We start from the raw sequence: 20,364 nt of genomic DNA, 5'->3' as shown, positions 1-20,364 counted from the left end.
CCGTTGAACTTAATGATCTTTGTTGAATGTCTCTATCATGCGTATTCCATGGTTAGGGACTTTGATTAGGAATAATTTGGTTGTAATGCGTATCCCATTCAATCCAATGAATCTAGGGAAATCTGAAAGTTAGTTTAAGCGAACCTAATTAACTTGGAGCATTGTCATTCATCGTTTGTTGAAGTCATAACTGGGAGTCAATTTATATGCTTATGTTCATGTGTGGATAAGGAACCCTCTAACTAGTTTTTCATCATTCTATTTTATCAATTTCGTTTTTATAATTTGTTTTAATTAGAATCTGTGCATTTAGTTTAAATTCATCCAAAACCAATCCCCCTTTTGCTTTAATGTTCATTTTAGTTAGAATTCAATTTAGTTTGTGTTTTTAAAGCATTTTGAGTTTTTGGTTTGTCTTAGTGTTTTAAACTTTAATTTTGCATTCTTTGAGTCTAGTTTAGTGTTTTAAACTTTATTTTACGTTTTTGAGTCAGTTTCCAAGAGATTTGCAATCCCTCCTAATCCCCGGTCCAGAACGATCCCTACTTATACTTATACTACAAATTTGACGAAAAGAGGGTTTAATTTGTGTGCGTATAAATATCGCATCAATAAACAATCGCGTTAAATGAATTCTTGGCATAAGTTTCATGCGTATTCCATAGTAACGAATGCCTCGTCGATGTTTATGATTTCCGTTGAACTTAATGATCTTTGTTGAATGTCTCTATCATGCGTATTCCATAGTTAGGGACTTTGATTAGGAATAATTTGGTTGTAATGCGTATTCCATTCAATCCAATGAATCTAGGGAAATCTGAAAATTAATTTAAGCGGACCTAACTAACTTGGAGCGTTGAGAAGTCATGGTTTATTGAAATGCAATTGGAAATCATTTTATTATGCAAGTGTAACATATATGGAGATGAACCCCTTAGATATTCTATCATCCATTCATTCCATTTCATCAATTTCATATTTACAATCTGTTTTAATTAGAATCTGTGCATTTAGTTTAAATTCGTCCAAAACTCAATCCCCCTTTACTTTATTGTCCAATTTAGTTAGAAAGTGTCTTAGTTTATGTTTCTAAGTGTTTTCATTCAATTTATTACACAAATTCGTCCAAATTCACCAAAGTGCTCAAAACTGCCCAGAAAGTGTTTTTAAGGCAGTTTTGAGTGTTTTGGGTGATGTTTGATTTGTGTGCGTATAAATCACGCATCAAAGGCATCGGGGCGGAAGGCATCGGAGCGGGAGGCATCGAAGATAGAGCATTCGAGGCCTCAATACTTGGCCAAACGCTGGAAGACCCAGGAAAAAGGTGCATCTGGAGGAAAGACGAAAGCCTTTGACGGTCACTTTGAATCCGACCTTCAGACTCTTGCAGCTCATCAAGCTTCCTCTTTATGCCTGTCGAATAGTTGTTTGCAAGCACGTGCAAACTTCTATTCTCATACTTCAGCTGCTTGATCTCTTGCTTGAGACTTTCCACCTCTGCCATCAACGATTCAACCTAACGGGAGCGAGCAAGTAGGCCTTGGCCCATGTTGGACACAGAGTCTGCACACTGAACGCTGAGAGCGAGGGACTCTTGAACGGCCAACTCATCGGACCGTCCTGAAAGCAGCCTATTATCCTTAGGAGTGAGGAGGTTTCTAGCTACTATCGTAGCTGTTGTTGCATCCGTCATCATGGAGTCTTCACCTATAAGAGGACCGTTAGAAGATAAAAAAGAAGGGCGCCATACATTACCTTGACGGGGCGCAACCGGATTGCTGCTGAGACTCAAATCTAAGGTAAGGTTCGATGAGTTAGTCATTTTTCAAAGGTGTTCAGATAAAAGGGGTGGATGGAGTTAATTCTCAAAGGGCCGGAGTCGATTTTCAAGAATGGGAAATCTTTAAAGTGTGTATGTTGGAGGTGATCGATACCTCTATAAAAAGCCAAGGCGCCGCGACCACCGATTCAAAAATCCAGATTTTCCTGCGTGAAGTTCAGCCACGCGTTCGCGGCTTTTCAGAAAACGCATTCAACTTTGTCAAAAGATATCTGACAAAGTCGAAAACACGTGGAGGCCATCATCGCAACTACACATCTTTAGCCGACAAGCGCAAAGTTCGGCGACGCTTTCTCTGCTTTTCAGAAAACGCGTGCAACTTTGTCAAAAGTGGCGCTCGTTCAGAAATCGAAGAGGCGTCGTTCAGAAATCGAAGAGGCGTCGTTCAGATATCGAAGAGACGTTTGTCGACAAGGGTAAAAGAACAGTACCACCACTTGCTATTGAGAAATCCCTATATATGTCGACCTTCATCTCTTATGGCAAGGCAGACCTGAAGAAAATGCCCAACTTTTCCTCACCTCTGAGGGCGCACTCCCAGCAAAGCCTTTCGAAATACCCAATTTTTTCTTCTTCCCCAAAGATGATACCAGATGCCTGGAGTATAGATGACCCAGGAGGAAACGGTAGATTGAAGCATGTGCTGATTCATTCACCGCTTCTTCAAAGCAAAGGTATCTCATATCATCAAGGTCAAAAGCAAAAGTATCTCATATCATGCTCTTTCCCTGTCCTTTTCTTTGTCCTTGTTCTTACTCGCATGGCAAAGTGAAAGAAGCAATCAGCCGGCACTTGGAGTCAGTCTTCCGATCTGGTTCCGACTGCCTGGAATCTATTCCTGGTTGCTTACCTAGCGTTGCTCTCGAGTAGTCATCTTCAACGGTTGATACACTTCCAGAGAAGGGACCACTTCTGCAAAGATTGAACAAAGAAACAGATAAAAGGGGTAAGCTCAGACCTTCGGGGGAGACCAAAAGAATCCTGCTGCCCAGTTCAAGAGTAGCACAAAGGAAAATCAACGATGGGAGGAAACCAGTTCAAGATTAAGCCTGTGGAATCACCAAGATCAACCCATGCAATCACCAAGGAGAAGATGGAATTTACACTCCATAACCAGATTTGTGTCCCTAAACTCTTCTCTTTGTTATTTACATTCTGCCATGTTTAGTTTGTTTAGTTGCTGTTTATGTGTTTACTTATGTTTTGTGTGAATCTATGCTTAAAACATTGAGGACAATGTTTGATTTAAGTGTGGGGGGTAACTAAGTATATTTGATGCAAATTCGTTGGATTTTATCACCCATAACTTCAAATGTTGTTCCTTGCTGTTTTAAGTTGTTTTTAAGTTGTTTTAGAGTGTTTTAGTATGTTTTGTTTTTATAACTCCGAAAATCACATAAAAATTTGAAAAACATGTTTTGAAAAGCCTAAAAAGAGTGTTTTGAGTCGTTTTTGTGTGTTTGTGTCTTAGGGTACCTTCCAACACAATGATAAGGATTTGGTTTGTAATTGCATGACTGTTAAAAAAAGTTATAAACATAGAGAAAAGTTTGATTTACTCTTGGTATATGCTTGGTTATGGTTATAATGTATGACTTCACATGCAATCATAAAAGAAAAATTCGTTTTTGTAACATGCTTGAAGGAAGGAACTCAAACAAACGCTACAACCCTGTGAGACTCGAGCCATTACCTTCTTTGGAGAGTTATAATCTGTGATTCTTTGTTTTCTAAAGTTGTTGCATGATCTCATTATTCCTTGCTTGGTTGCTACTTAGAATGCAATTGTATCATGATAGAACTAAATGTTAGAACTTATATCCGTTTCATTCAAAGCATGACATTGAATTGCATAACATATATCAAGATGAAGTTGTGTAGTTGCCACCATAGCCAAATAGCCTTACTTCCCATATTTCGTATTTGTTGTAAGTTTTAACCCCGTTGAGCCTTGTTTAGCCTTTATTCATTGTTAACCCACATTATCCTAACCTAGCCTAGTTTAGGACTGTCCACACCCTTGTTCTTAAAAGATAGTGAGCATGACTTAAATGAATTCCTTTTGAGTACATTATGAAAGAAAATGAGTGTGGGGGAGAGAATGTTTTGTTCTTAAGTGTTTATGTATGTTTTGAGAGTCAAAAGAAAAGAAAAAAATTGTGAAAAACATATGAAAAAAAAAAAGAAAAACAGAAAAGAAAAGAAAAGAAAGAAAGAAAAAAAAAAAAAAAAAAAAAAGAGCTTGTTCTCCCTTTTTGTTCAAAAGTTGAGTTTTCATTCAAAAGGGAATTCTAAGTGCCTAATTCAATACTTTGCTCACTATTGCTTTAAGAATGTTTGTTTATCCTTCACCTTTCATTGTTAGCCAATACCCTAGCCCCGTTACACCCCTTTGACTTCTATCTTGATCGTTATGTGTTCAATAATGTGGAGTTTGGAATTGATATGAGCTTATGGAATCACTGGTTCTCATTCTAAGTAGTAGCATTCCATTCATGAGATCATATTCATGTCATTATCGTAAATCCAGAAAATGCTTTCTTTGTTATAACATATGTGAGATACTAATCTTTCATGTTTACATCAATCTCTCACATATAACTAGTGTAGGGTGTGTAGTCAGAAAATCTGTGTGAAAATAGAGTGCATTCTAGTAAGGAATTGAGGAAATTCTCTAAAGCATGTTACTACATTCAAATCATGGTTTTAAATGCTTAATTGTGAACTAGTATGTGGTGACTATGATTAAGAATGTACTTAAGTGTAAAGATGGCTAAAATCTGTGGGAATAATGATTTTTAACTTGTTATGTGCATTGGAAATCCGTGAGACGATTGTTGGAAGGTGTAGGTGGTGTTTTGTTCGTTTTGTCTAGTTTCGTGTTCTTTTGTTGTTTTGTTTTGCTCGAGGACTAGCAAAAGATAAGTGTGGGGGTATTTGATAGGAGCATATTCATGCGACTTAAATGGCTTGTTCTCATGCATTTACGTTATGTTTCTTTAGTTATTTTAGTACTTTAAGCTATTTTCGTGTGTTTGTAGGTCCAAAGGGCTAAAGGAGCAAAAAGATGCATTTTGGAGACTTTTGGAGCACTTTTGGGCTAAGGATGGATAGCTTATGCTTGGAGCCAAAGTGTTGGACGAAATTGAAGACCTAATTGAAGACCAAAGTGTTGGAACCTTGTTCCCTTTAGTTTTAGGACATTTAAACCTTTCCTATATCCTTAGCCGTGCATAACATTCCAACATTCCACTCCTTCATTTCAGCCACACTCCCACATATCATTACTTATCATCACCACTTATCACTTATCATAATCACATATCATACACTTATCATCACCACTTATCACTTATCACTTAACATGCACCCATCACCTAACACAAAACCTTGCAGCCACATTGATAGGAGCATATTCATGCGACTTAAATGGCTTGTTCTCGTACATTTACGTTATGTTTCTTTAGTTATTTTAGTTCTTTATGCTTCTTTTGTGTGTTTTCAGGTTCTAAGGGCTTAGGGAGCAAGAAAGTGCATTTTGAGGCCATTTGGAGCATTTTTGGGCATGGATTGGATAGCTTATCCATGGAGCCAAAGTTTGGACGAATTTGAAGGCCTTATTTTCACTTTGGACATAAAACAAAGGGCCTAGCCCATTCTCTCTTATTCTATCCCTTATAGCCATGCAAAGAACCATCCATTCCATCAAAAACAATCCATCAATTCACATGCAAAACCACCATTAACATACATGCACCCAAACAAAGCCAACCTAGCTAACCCTACATGCATTATTTATTAGCATCTTTACAAGACATTATCATTGCATAACATTCCACTTCCACCTCTTTCCAACCTAATTCACATGCATATCAACCCTACATACATTAATTAGTCATTCTTTTCATATTACACTCAAATGCATTCACATGCATTTCAAGAAGCAAAACAACATTGTGCCGTGAGCTTCCCTTGCATTTTCAGCTTTCCTCCTTGCATTCACATGCATAACCAACCTAGTGTCACTCCCATTCATTCCCTTTAATTATTTAGCCATTATCATACATTTATTCTCCCATAAACAACCCAACAATGCCGTGAGTTCCCACTCCCATTTCCAACTTTCCATAACTTTTCCTAGTTGTTTTATTACATACATTCCCCCTTCATTATTCCAAACACATGCACCCATAATCATTCATCCCCTCCTAGCTGCAATATTCCCTCTTTTGTTCCCCCATTTCACCTATAAATAAGCATCCAACACTCCTCAAAATTCATTCACTCTTCCATACACATTTTCAGTTACAAACACTTCCATTTTCTGTGCAGTTTTTCTCCTTCATTGCAGCCACTATCCAACCACTTCCCATCCCTCCAAAACACTTCACATAATCCCCAAAGCTCACCTTAGACCTTGTGCTACAACAACGAGGAAGAAAAGAGTGCTTAAACGTTCATACAATTCAAGTTTGAGTTGTTGGAATGTTTAGGTGTTTCTTTGATTTCAAAGTTTAAATTTAATTCTCTTTGTTTTGTACGTATGAGAAGGGAAGAGAAGAGTGCCTAAACGTTCATACAATTCACGTTTGAGTTGTTGGAATGTTTAGGTGTTTCTTTGATTTCAAAGTTATGAGGAACTAAACCCCCTTTAGCTAGGGGGTGATTCGAAACTATGTTTATATTTGCAATATGAATTGATTACTTTTGGTTGGTATTTCATAAGTTGTGGATTCAATTCGTTTAACTGTTTGATTGATAAATTATTTATGTATGTTCATTAAGATTGCAAGCTTAATTTTCATGCATGAATATGACGCTAGAATATAAGTGAGTTTCACCTAATCGTTATGAACTTATATTCACAAGTAGTGGAGGTTGCTTATAAACAATCGCGTTAAACGAATTCTTGGCATAAGTTTCATGCGTATTCCATAGTAACGAGTGCCTCGTCAACACTTATAATTTTCATTGAACTTAATGATCTTTGTTGAATGTCTCTATCATGCGTATTCCATAGTTAGGGACTTTGATTAAGAATAATTTGGTTGTAATGCGTATTCCATTCAATCCAATGAATTTAGGGAAATTTGAAAGTTAATTTAAGCGGACCTAATTAACTTGGAGCATTGAGTTTCATAATTTATCGAAAGACCAACCGAAAATCAATCTTGTATTGCAAGTGTAACATGTGTGGAGAAGAACCCCTTAGCTATTCCATCATCCATATTTTTATCACATTCATATTTACATTTTGCCTTCAATTATATTCTGTCTTTTTAATTTAATATCGTCCAACCACAATTCCCCCCCCTATTTTGTTAAAGTCTTAATCATTCGTATTTGTTTTATTTGTGTATCTTTAAAGCTTTTGGAGTGATAAACAATTGCAAATTCGTCTAAATCAAGTTCTAGCTTCTATTTGAGTCAATTTGATTGTTTTAGACAATTTGAGTTTTTCAAAGCCATTCTGAGTCATAGTAGTCTTGTTAAGAGTATTTTAATTTAGTTTTTATGTTTTTAAGTCAATTTAGAAGGTTTTAGCAAGCCCTCCTAATCCCCGGTCTAGAACGATCCCTCACTTATCCATTCTACTACAATTGTCAAACGAGGGTTTAATTTGAGTGTCAAGTAATTCTTGCATCAAATTTTGGCGCCGTTGCCGGGGATTAGCAACTTTGCTAATCCTTTGTCTTTATTTTTATATTTTGTTTTTCGTGCATTCTTATTTCAAATTCTTAGTTTGTTTGTTTCCTTGTTTTTTTTTAGGTACTGTGTATGACTCGTAGCTCTCGGCCTATTATAGAGAACATCTCCGACTTTGACGGTGATTTTGAACGCACTTTGAGGAGAACGAGGAGTCAACAAGAGCCACCACAACCTCCACCACAACCTGGGCTTGAAGAAGACGAAGTAGGTGTAGAAGAAAAGCCCACGGATCAGATTTTTGAAGAAGAACAAGCCATGGCAGCAGATAATAGAACCATCAAGGAGCTTTCGGCCTCGGGTCTGGATAATGCATTGCCTCTTTGTATCCAATACCCCACGGCTGCCCAAGGCAAGACCGATGAATTTGAACTCAAATCCAGTTTGTTACACCATATTCCGAAGTTCCATGGCTTGTCTATGGAAGACCCCAACAAACACTTGAAGGAGTTCGAGGTGGTTTGTTCGAGCATGACCCCCGTCAATGTGGATGGGAGTATATTGAAGATGAAGGCCTTTCCATTTTCACTTATGGACAAGGCCAAAGATTGGCTCTACGAACTAGCCCCGGGAACTGTGACTTCGTGGGAGAGTATGAAGCGTGCTTTCTTGGAGAAATTCTTCCCTACTTCGAGAGTGATTCTCCTACGGAAGAAAATTAGTGGTATTCAACAGAATCATGGTGAGACATTTCCGGCTTATTATGAGCGCTTCAAGGGCCTTGTAGCTTCATGTCCTCAACATCAAATGAAGGAGGAACTTCTCCTTCAATATTTCTATGAGGGCCTCCTTCCTATCGAACGTCAAATGCTTGATGCATCAGCGGGAGGAGCATTGGTGGACAAAACACCAAGGGATGCCAAGGTTCTCATAGCCAACCGAGCGCTCAACGCTCAACAATATGAAGGAGTGGGCCAAAGGGAAGCCCCACGGCAACAAAGTGTAAATGAGGTGAGTGCTATTTCTGAAATTCAATCACAACTTGCTAATCTTACTTCTCTTGTTTCTCAGGTTGTGATTGGTCCAAAAGCACAAGAACACCAAGTCTGTGGCGTGTGCTCAATTCAAGGGCATCCATCCGACAAGTGCCCTCAACTAATCGAGAATGGTGGGTGGGAATCTGCCAATGCAATTGGTTTCCAAGGACAAAATCAAAACAACCCATACTCGAACACTTACAATGCCGGATGGAGGGACCATCCAAACTTCAAATGGAGGGAGCCACAACAAGCTGCCCAACAAGGAGGATTTAGGCCAAACCCCCCTGGTTTTTATTCCAAGCCGTATGCACCCCAACAATCCCAACAACCTTCGGCATCATCTCATTCAGGTACGTCTTTGGAAAGTAATCAAGCTATGCAATTACTAACCTCTATTTCGCAGGGGTTGCAAAATCAAAACAACCGGATAGAAAATAACGAGAAGGAGATGATGGATATGAAGAAACAAATAGGGCAGATTTCTGAGTTCCTTGGACAGATTAGAGAGCAAGGAAAACTTCCTAGCTCAACCACAGTCAATCCAAAGGGAGGATTCGAATCCGCCAAGGCCATCACCCTAAGGGGTGGAAAAGAAGTTGGGACCGAGCCAAACAATCCCACATCTGCCCAGAAAGTAGATGAAGAGAAGACACAACCTGAGGCAGATCACCCTAACTCGGCCAAATCAGGTAATTTAAGTTCAAATTCATGTACTTCACGTCCTAATCTGCCCAATGTACCTTTTCCTCGTAGGTTCATGCAAGAAAAAAAGGAAGAAAGCGAGAAGGACATTCTTGAAACGTTCCGGAAGGTGCAAGTGAACATACCACTTCTCGATGCAATCAAACAGGTTCCAAAGTATGCTAAATTCCTCAAGGACCTATGCAATACAAAGAGAAGAAGGGCAAACAAAGAGGTAGTGAAGGTAAGCGAGAATGTGTCCGCTGTTTTGCAACGTAAACTGCCTACCAAGTGCAAAGACCCCGGTAGTTTCACGATTCCTTGTGTGATTGGACATAATCGTTTTGAACATGCCATGCTTGATTTAGGTGCATCCATAAATGTCATGCCTTATTCGATTTATGCATCTATGAATTTGGGTGAATTAAAACAAGATGGTGTAATTATACAATTGGCCGATCGTTCTAACGCGTATCCAAAAGGAGTTTTGGAAGATGTGCTTGTGCAGGTGAACCATTTAATTTTTCCGGCTGATTTCTACGTCCTAGACATGGAGGATTCAGCCCATTCTACATCTTTGCCGATTCTCCTTGGTAGGCCATTCATGAAGACGGCCCGAACGAAGATTGATGTATACAAAGGCACCTTGACAATGGAATTCGATGGGGAAGTGATTGATTTTAATATTTCTGAAACTATGAGATATCCCGTTGATGACCATTCTTGTTTTTCCATTGATGTTATCGATTCTTTGGCGCAGGTATACCTTGAAGAATTGAATGAGGACGCCCTGGAAACAACCATCACTAAGGCCATAGAGCGCAAAAATGAAGGATTTGGGCCAATGCAAGGCCACGGCAAGGAGGAGGAATTCTTTGCAATGGGTTCTAGTGAAGAAATAATTGAGGTTGTGGCAGCCCTTGAGTCATTACCACAACAATATGGTAAGGTTCCACTCTCACTTTCAAATTCAGTTTCCACTAAGATGCTACCTTCTGTTGTTCAGGCACCATCGCTTGAACTTAAGCCGTTGCCGGACCATTTGAAGTATGTGTTTTTGGGAAAAGGCGAAACATTGCCCGTCATCATTTCATCAAGTCTCACGGCAATGGAGGAGGAGAAGCTTGAGAGGGTGCTGCGAGAGCACAAAACGGCCATAGGGTGGACTTTGGCCGACATTAAAGGAATAAGCCCTACCACATGCATGCACCGTATACTTCTTGAGGAGGGGACTAAGCCATCCCGAGAGGCTCAACGCCGTCTCAACCCTCCGATGATGGAAGTGGTGAAGAAGGAAATAATCAAGCTTTTGGATTGCGGAGTGATCTACCCTATCTCCGATAGCCGTTGGGTCTCTCCAGTTCAAGTCGTTCCCAAGAAGTCCGGAGTAACTGTTATCAAGAATGATGAGAATGAGCTCGTGCCTACACGCATTCAGACTGGATGGCGAGTATGTATCGATTACCGGAAGCTAAATGCCATGACTAGGAAAGATCACTTTCCTTTGCCATTCATCGACCAGATGCTCGAAAGGTTAGCCGGTCATGCCTTTTACTGTTTTCTTGATGGATACTCTGGATATAACCAAATTGTGATAGCCCCGGATGATCAAGAGAAGACCACATTCACATGTCCCTTTGGAACATTTGCTTATCGTCGCATGCCATTTGGCTTATGCAACGCACCGGCCACTTTCCAAAGGTGTATGGTAAGTATATTTTCCGATTTTGTTGAAAAGATCATTGAGGTTTTCATGGATGATTTCAGTGTATTTGGGAGTTCATTTGATAATTGCTTGGATAATCTGACCTTAATTTTGAAACGATGTGTTGAAACTAACCTTGTCTTGAATTGGGAGAAATGTCACTTTATGGTGAAACAAGGTATAGTTTTAGGACATATTGTTTCAGAAAAAGGAATTGAAGTAGATAAATCAAAAATAGACCTTGTACGTCACTTACCCTCTCCTACTTCGGTTAGAGAGGTACGTTCGTTTCTTGGCCATGCAGGGTTCTATAGGCGTTTTATCAAGGACTTCTCCAAGATGTCCAACCCTCTTTGCCGATTGCTTCAAAAAGATGTGCCATTCAAGTTTGATGGAGAGTGTAATTCGGCATTTAACCAACTCAAGGAGAAGCTAGTCTCGGCCCCCATTATTGTACCTCCAGATTGGAGCCTTCCGTTCGAGCTCATGTGCGATGCATCCGACTATGCATTAGGAGCTGTTCTAGGACAAAGAAGAGACAAGCGGCCGCATGTCATATACTATGCCTCTCGGACTCTCAATGATGCCCAATTGAACTACTCCACGACGGAAAAAGAACTTCTAGCTGTGGTTTTTGCTTTAGATAAATTTCGTTCATATTTAATTGGTACTAAAGTAATCGTTTATTCTGATCATGCAGCTTTGAGGTACTTGCTCACGAAAAAGGAAGCAAAGCCGAGGCTTATCCGTTGGATTCTTCTTCTTCAAGAATTTGATATTGAAATCCGGGATAAGAAAGGAAGCGAGAATGTAGTGGCTGACCATTTAAGCCGAATGATCCACGAGGAGCATGAACATGCCGTACCTATCCCTGAAACTTTTCCCGATGAGCAGCTGCTTTCCATTGAGGTAAGTGAACCATGGTATGCAGATTTAGTGAATTACTTGGTGGCTAAACAAATTCCAAATGAACTAAACAAGCACCAACGTGATAAGCTTAAAAATGATGCACGTTTCTATGTTTGGGATAACCCTTATTTGTGGAAGTATTGCTCAGATCAAATTGTACGTAGATGTGTGCATGATTCTGAATTTCACTCAATTCTAAGCTTTTGTCACACATATGCATGTGGTGGTCATTTTGGCACACAACGCACTGCCCTCAAGGTTTTAGAGTGTGGTTTTTATTGGCCGACTATATTTAGGGATGCTAGAACCTTTTGTATGTCTTGTGATCGTTGCCAACGAATGGGTAACATAGGTACCAAGGACCAAATGCCGCAAACCCCTGTCTTTAATGTTGAAATTTTTGATGTTTGGGGCATTGATTTCATGGGCCCTTTCCCTCCATCTTATGGTTTCACTTATATCTTGCTAGCCGTTGATTATGTTTCTAAATGGGTGGAAGCAAAAGCCACCCGTACTAACGATTCTAAGGTGGTTGCAGATTTCGTGAAAACTAACATTTTTGCTAGGTTTGGAATGCCGAGAGTAATCATAAGTGATGGAGGGTCTCACTTTTGCAATCGGACCATTGAGGCGTTGCTAAGAAAGTACCATGTCAACCATAAGGTCTCCACACCTTACCATCCTCAAACAAATGGCCAAGCCGAGGTGTCTAACCGAGAAATCAAACAAATTTTGGAGAAGACCGTTGGACCAACAAGGAGGGATTGGAGCTTACGTTTAGATGATGCACTGTGGGCATATCGTACGGCATACAAAACACCCATTGGGATGTCACCTTTTCGGCTCGTCTATGGTAAGCCATGTCATTTGCCCGTAGAGTTAGAGCACAAGGCACATTGGGCCGTGAAGATTTTCAACATGGACATAGATGCAGCGGGAGTTCATAGGAAGCTCCAATTGAATGAACTTGAGGAGATTCGGAATGAAGCCTATGAGAATGCCCGGATGTACAAAACCAAGACCAAAGCATTCCATGATAAAATGATTCGAACCAAGACCTTCACAGTTGGGCAGAAAGTGTTACTTTTCAACTCTCGCCTACGGTTGTTTCCTGGTAAGTTGCGTTCTAAATGGATTGGCCCGTTTGTTGTTACTAATGTTTTCCCTCATGGTGCAGTGCAAATCAAAAGTTCAAGGACGCAGCAAGAATTCAAAGTGAATGGGCATCGATTGAAGCCCTATTACGAGATGTTTGAGGAGCATGTCGTGGAGGAGGTACCCCTCCATGCCGTGGAACCTAGTCAAGCTTAAACGGAGGTACCGTCCGGCTGCAAGACGTAAAAGAAAGCGCTACTTGGGAGGCAACCCATGCATCCGAATAGAGAAGAACTTGGAAAACCCCTTTAAGAGACTTATTTTTATTCCTTTCTTTTTCTTTACTGCCTTACTTTGCTTTCTTTCTCGTATTTGTTTATTTGCTTGCTCTGTTGTGACTTTCTGCTTAAAACATTGAGGACAAGGTTTGATTTAAGTGTGGGGGGGTAAACAATTTGTATTTGCATGAATTTCGTGGGATTTATTCACCTATCACTTAGAATGTTGTTTCTTGCTGTTTTAAGCGTTTTTAGAGTGTTTTATAGTGTCTTGGTATAAAACTTCGAAAATTTGATAAAAAAAAAATAAAAAAATAAAAAAAAAAAAAAAAAAAGATCTTTTGAAAAACCCAAAAATATGTGTTTTTAGAGTCATTTGAGTCATTTTGGTGTTTGTTTGTGTCTTAGCGCTACTTAGGTTGTTTAGTTGTTATTGTTTGTTTGTTTATTAATTATGTGAGTCTATGATTGTAACATTGAGAAAATGTTTGATTTATTGATAGGCACTGCTAAACAAAGAAAGATGGTGCTTCACAAAGGGTGTTTGCTTGAGGCCCCACTACGTGGCTTTACTCTTGAAGCGGAAGGCGTAGGAGCAGAAGGCATCGGAGCGGAAGGCGTAGGAACAGAAGGCGTTGGAACAGAAGGCATAGAAGCAGAAGGCATCGAAGATAGAGCATTCCAGGCCTCAATACTTGGCCAAGCGCTGGATGAGCCAGGAAAAAGTTGCCTCTGGAGGAAAGACGAGAACCTTTGACGGTCACTGTGAATCCGACCTTCAGACTCTTGCAGCTCATCAAGCTTCCTCTTCATGCCCGTCGAATAGTTGTTTGCAAGCACATGCAAACTTCTATTCTCATACTTCAGCTGCTGGATCTCCTGCTTGGGACTTTCCACTTCTGCCATCAATGATTCCACCTGACGGGAGCGGGCAAGCAGGCGTTGGCCCATGTTGGACACAGAACTCGCACACTGAACACTAAGTGCGAGGGACTCTTGAACGGCCAGCTCATCGGACCGTCCTGACAGCAGCCTACTATCTTTCGGAGTGAGGAGGTTCCTAGCTACTATTGTAGCTGTTGTGGCGTCCTGCATCACGGAGTCTTCACCTGTGAGAGGACCGTTAGAAGAAAAGAAAGAAGGGCGCCATACGTTACCTTGACGCGGCGCGCCCGTATCACTGCTAAGGCTCAATTCCAAGCTAAGGTTCGATGAGTTTGCCATTTTTCAAAAGTGTTCAGAAAGAAGGGGTGGTTGGAGTTAATTCTCAAAGGGCCGGAGTCGATTTTTCAAGAATGGGATTTCTTCAGAGTGTATTTGTTGGGGTGATCGATAGCTCCATAAAAAGCCATGGCGACGCGTCCACCGATTCAGAGATCCGGATTTTCCTCCGCAAATTTCGACGACGCTTTCGCGGTTTTTCAGAAAACGCGTTCAGCTTTGTCAAAAGATATCTGACAAAGCTGATAACACGTGGAGGCCATCATCTCAATTACACGTCTTTAGCCGACAAGCGCAAAGTTCGGCGACACTTTCTCAGCTTTTCAGAAGACGCGTGCAGCTTTGTCAAAAGGAGCCGCATCTGCACTACCACGTGTCGTTCAGCACTCGAAGGGGCGCCTGCTCAGAAATCGAAGAGGCGTGTTCAGAGATCGAAGAGGCGCCATTATTTCAAAAAGCCGGATTTGCGGGATCAAAACGTTTGTCGACGAAGGTAAAAAGTACCACCACTTGATATTATCTCTATATATGTCGACCTTCGTCTTTTATGGCAGGGTAAACCTGAAGAAAAATGCCCAACTCTCTCTCACCTCTGAGGGCGCACTCCCAGCAAAGCCTTTTGAATTACTCAAAATTTTCTTCTTCCCCAAAGATGATACCAGATACCTGGAGTACATATGACCCAGGAGGAAATACATGCGCTGATTCCTTCACCGCTTCTTCAAAAGCAAAGGTATCTCATATCATCAAGGTCAAAAGCAAAAGTATCTCATATCATGCTCTCTCCCTGTCTTTTTCTTTGTCCTTGTTCTTACTCGCATGGCAAAGTGAAAGAAGCAATCAGCCGGCACTTGGAGTCAGTCTTCCGATCTGGAGCCAACTGCCTGGAACCTATTCCTGATTGCTTACCTAGCGTTGCTCTCGAGTAGTCATCTTCAACGGTTGATACACTTCCAGAGAAGGGACCACTCCTGCACAGATTGAACAAAGAAACAGACAAAAGGGATAAGCTCAGACCTTCGGGGAAGACCAAAAGAATCCTCCAGCCCAGTAGCACAAAGGAAAATCAATGATGGGCGGAAACCAGTTCGAGAGTAAGCCTGTGGATCATCAAGATCAAGCCTCATTGCAATCAACAAAGAGAAGATGGAATTTACACTCCATAACCAGATTTGCGTCCCTAAACTCTTCTCTTTGTTAATTACATTTTGCCATGTTTAGTATGTTTAAGTGCTTTTTGTGTATTTACTTATGCTTTGTGTGAATCTATGCTTAAAACATTGAGGACAATGTTTGATTTAAGTGTGGGGGGGTAACTAAGTATATTTGATGCAAATTCGTTGGATTTTATCACCTATCACTTCACATGTTGTTTCTCACTGTTTTAAAACTATTTTAGTGTGTGTTGTTTTATAACTCCGAAAAGCACATAAAAATTTGAAAAATTGTTTTGAAAAGCCTAAAAAGAGTGTTTTGAGTCGTTTTTGTGAGTTTGTGTCTTAGGATACCTTCCAACACAATGTTAAGGATTTGGTTTATAATTGCATGACGGTTAGAAAGAGTTATAAACATAGAGAAAAGTTTGATTTACTCTTGGTTTATGCTTAGTTATGGTTATAATATATGACTTCACATGCAATCATAAAAGAAAAATTCGTTTTTGTAACATGCTTGAAGGAAGGAACTCAAACAAACGCTACAACCCTGTGAGACTCGAGCCATTACCTTCTTTGGAGAGTTATTTTCTGTGATTCTTTGTTTTCTAAAGTTGTTGCATGATCTCATTATTCCTTGCTTGGTTACTACTTAGAATGCAATTGTATCATGATAGAACTAAATGCTAGAACTTATATCCGTTTCATTCAAAGCATGACATTGAATTGCATAACATATATCAAGATGAAGTTGTGTAGTTGCCACCATAACCAAATAGCCTTACTTCCCATATTTCGTATTTATTGTAAGTTTTAACCCCGTTGAGCCTCGTTTAGCCTTTATTCTTTGTTAACCCACATCACCCCTTACCTAGCCTAGAGTAGGACTTTCCTATACCCTTGTTCTTAAAGGATAGTGAGCATGACTTAATTGAATTCCTTTTTATTAATATGTTGCAGAAAATAAGTGTGGGGGAAGGGATTTTTGTGTGTATGTATGTGCCTAAGTCTTAAAGGAGGCACGGGAAAAAGAAAAAAAAAAAAAAAAAAAAAAAAAAAAAGAAAAGAAAAGAAAAGAAAAAGAGTGAAAATAAGTGAGAATGGACTCACAAGTGTGATTGTTGATGAAAGGGCCCAAAAAGTTTGAATATGGCCCTAAGTGTTGTGACTTCCCCTTGGGTGTTCAAAGTTAACTTCTGCGTTCTAAAGGGAATTCTAAGTGCCTAATTCAATACTTTGCTCACTATTGCTTTAAGAACGTTTGTGTACTCTACCTTTCTTTGTTAAACCATTACCCTTAGCCCCGTTACCTCCCTCAACTTCTATCTTGAGTGTTATGTGTTTCAATTTGCGGAGTTTGAAATTGATATGAGCTTATGGAATCACTGGTTCTCATTCTAAGTAGTAGCATTCCATTCATGAGATCATACCTAAACATGCTTATTAACTCCAAAAATTGCTCTCTTTATGATACATATATGTGAGTGTTCGTTTTCATGTTTACATCAATCTTCTCACATATGACTAGATTAGGGTGTGTAGTTAGAAATTCTGAGTGAAAATCGAGTACATATCTTGTAAGGAATTGAGCAAATTCTCTAAGGCATGTTACTACATTCAAAACATGGTTTTAAATGCTTAATTGTGAACTAGTATATGGTGACTATGATTAAGAATGTACTTAAGTGTGAAGATGACTAAAAATCTGTGAGAATGATGATTTTTAACATGTCATGTGCATTGGAAATCCCTAAGACGGTTGTTGGAAGGTTTAGGATGTGTTTTACGTGTTTAGTGTCGTTTTGTTTATTTGTTTTTATTCTGTTTTGCTCGAGGACTAGCAAAAGCTAAGTGTGGGGGTATTTGATAGGAGCATATTCATGCGACTTAAATGGCTTGTTCTCGTACATTTACGTTATGTTTCTTTAGTTATTTTAGTTCTTTATGCTTCTTTTGTGTGTTTTCAGGTTCTAAGGGCTTAGGGAGCAAGAAAGTGCATTTTGAGGCCATTTGGAGCATTTTTGGGCATGGATTGGATAGCTTATCCATGGAGCCAAAGTTTGGACGAATTTGAAGGCCTTATTTTCACTTTGGACATAAAACAAAGGGCCTAGCCCATTCTCTCTTATTCTATCCCTTATAGCCATGCAAAGAACCATCCATTCCATCAAAAACAATCCATCAATTCACATGCAAAACCACCATTAACATACATGCACCCAAACAAAGCCAACCTAGCTAACCCTACATGCATTATTTATTAGCATCTTTACAAGACATTATCATTGCATAACATTCCACTTCCACCTCTTTCCAACCTAATTCACATGCATATCAACCCTACATACATTAATTAGTCATTCTTTTCATATTACACTCAAATGCATTCACATGCATTTCAAGAAGCAAAACAACATTGTGCCGTGAGCTTCCCTTGCATTTTCAGCTTTCCTCCTTGCATTCACATGCATAACCAACCTAGTGTCACTCCCATTCATTCCCTTTAATTATTTAGCCATTATCATACATTTATTCTCCCATAAACAACCCAACAATGTCGTGAGTTCCCACTCCCATTTCCAACTTTCCATAACTTTTCCTAGTTGTTTTATTACATACATTCCCCCTTCATTATTCCAAACACATGCACCCATAATCATTCATCCCCTCCTAGCTGCAATATTCCCTCTTTTGTTCCCCCATTTCACCTATAAATAAGCATCCAACACTCCTCAAAATTCATTCACTCTTCCATACACATTTTCAGTTACAAACACTTCCATTTTCTGTGCAGTTTTTCTCCTTCATTGCAGCCACTATCCAACCACTTCCCATCCCTCCAAAACACTTCACATAATCCCCAAAGCTCACCTTAGACCTTGTGCTACAACAACGAGGAAGAAAAGAGTGCTTAAACGTTCATACAATTCAAGTTTGAGTTGTTGGAATGTTTAGGTGTTTCTTTGATTTCAAAGTTTAAATTTAATTCTCTTTGTTTTGTACGTATGAGAAGGGAAGAGAAGAGTGCCTAAACGTTCATACAATTCACGTTTGAGTTGTTGGAATGTTTAGGTGTTTCTTTGATTTCAAAGTTATGAGGAACTAAACCCCCTTTAGCTAGGGGGTGATTCGAAACTATGTTTATATTTGCAATATGAATTGATTACTTTTGGTTGGTATTTCATAAGTTGTGGATTCAATTCGTTTAACTGTTTGATTGATAAATTATTTATGTATGTTCATTAAGATTGCAAGCTTAATTTTCATGCATGAATATGACGCTAGAATATAAGTGAGTTTCACCTAATCGTTATGAACTTATATTCACAAGTAGTGGAGGTTGCTTATAAACAATCGCGTTAAACGAATTCTTGGCATAAGTTTCATGCGTATTCCATAGTAACGAGTGCCTCGTCAACACTTATAATTTTCATTGAACTTAATGATCTTTGTTGAATGTCTCTATCATGCGTATTCCATAGTTAGGGACTTTGATTAAGAATAATTTGGTTGTAATGCGTATTCCATTCAATCCAATGAATTTAGGGAAATTTGAAAGTTAATTTAAGCGGACCTAATTAACTTGGAGCATTGAGTTTCATAATTTATCGAAAGACCAACCGAAAATCAATCTTGTATTGCAAGTGTAACATGTGTGGAGAAGAACCCCTTAGCTATTCCATCATCCATATTTTTATCACATTCATATTTACATTTTGCCTTCAATTATATTCTGTCTTTTTAATTTAATATCGTCCAACCACAATTCCCCCCCCTATTTTGTTAAAGTCTTAATCATTCGTATTTGTTTTATTTGTGTATCTTTAAAGCTTTTGGAGTGATAAACAATTGCAAATTCGTCTAAATCAAGTTCTAGCTTCTATTTGAGTCAATTTGATTGTTTTAGACAATTTGAGTTTTTCAAAGCCATTCTGAGTCATAGTAGTCTTGTTAAGAGTATTTTAATTTAGTTTTTATGTTTTTAAGTCAATTTAGAAGGTTTTAGCAAGCCCTCCTAATCCCCGGTCTAGAACGATCCCTCACTTATCCATTCTACTACAATTGTCAAACGAGGGTTTAATTTGAGTGTCAAGTAATTCTTGCATCACACATCCATTCCACTTCATTGCACATGCATCTTCATAAATCAGCCACATGCATTCACTCTTCATAATTCAACCATTATGTCGTGCATACCCTCACTCTTTAATCATTTCCAACCCACATGCACCCATAATCATTCACATAAATCAGCCACATGCATTCACCCTTTAATCTATTGCAGCCACCATCAACAAAGAACCATTCATTAACCATTTACTCTTTAATCATTCAAACACATGCACCCATCACCCAACACTCTCCTTTGCCGTGCACATCACTTCATTCCAGCAATCAAAACAATCTTTGTCGTGCTTCCCCATTCATTCCAGCCAAATACACACCTTTCCAACCTAGCATTCATCATCATTCCACACCTCCATGGCAGCCACCAACCAACCTAGCTGTCATGTTTCCCCTTTCATCATTCCCTCACATTTTTTAATTCAGCCAACACATGCTTACACATGCATTTTCAGCACCAAAGAATCCTTGTCGTGCACATTCACATTCATTTCCAGGTTGTCCCCTTACATTGCAGCCACATATTCATTGCACATGCATTTCCAACCCACATGCATCGTTTAATCATTCAAACATGCAGCCACATTCCCTCCTAGTTGTCATGTTCCCCCCATTTCACCTATAAATAAGCATCCATTACACCTCAATTCATATACACTCTTCCATACAC

The sequence above is a fragment of the Pyrus communis genome, chromosome 9 (genome assembly GCF_963583255.1).
Source record: "Pyrus communis chromosome 9, drPyrComm1.1, whole genome shotgun sequence".
In the NCBI taxonomy this organism is placed as follows: Eukaryota; Viridiplantae; Streptophyta; class Magnoliopsida; order Rosales; family Rosaceae; genus Pyrus; species Pyrus communis.
This window is presented reverse-complemented; position numbering follows the sequence as displayed.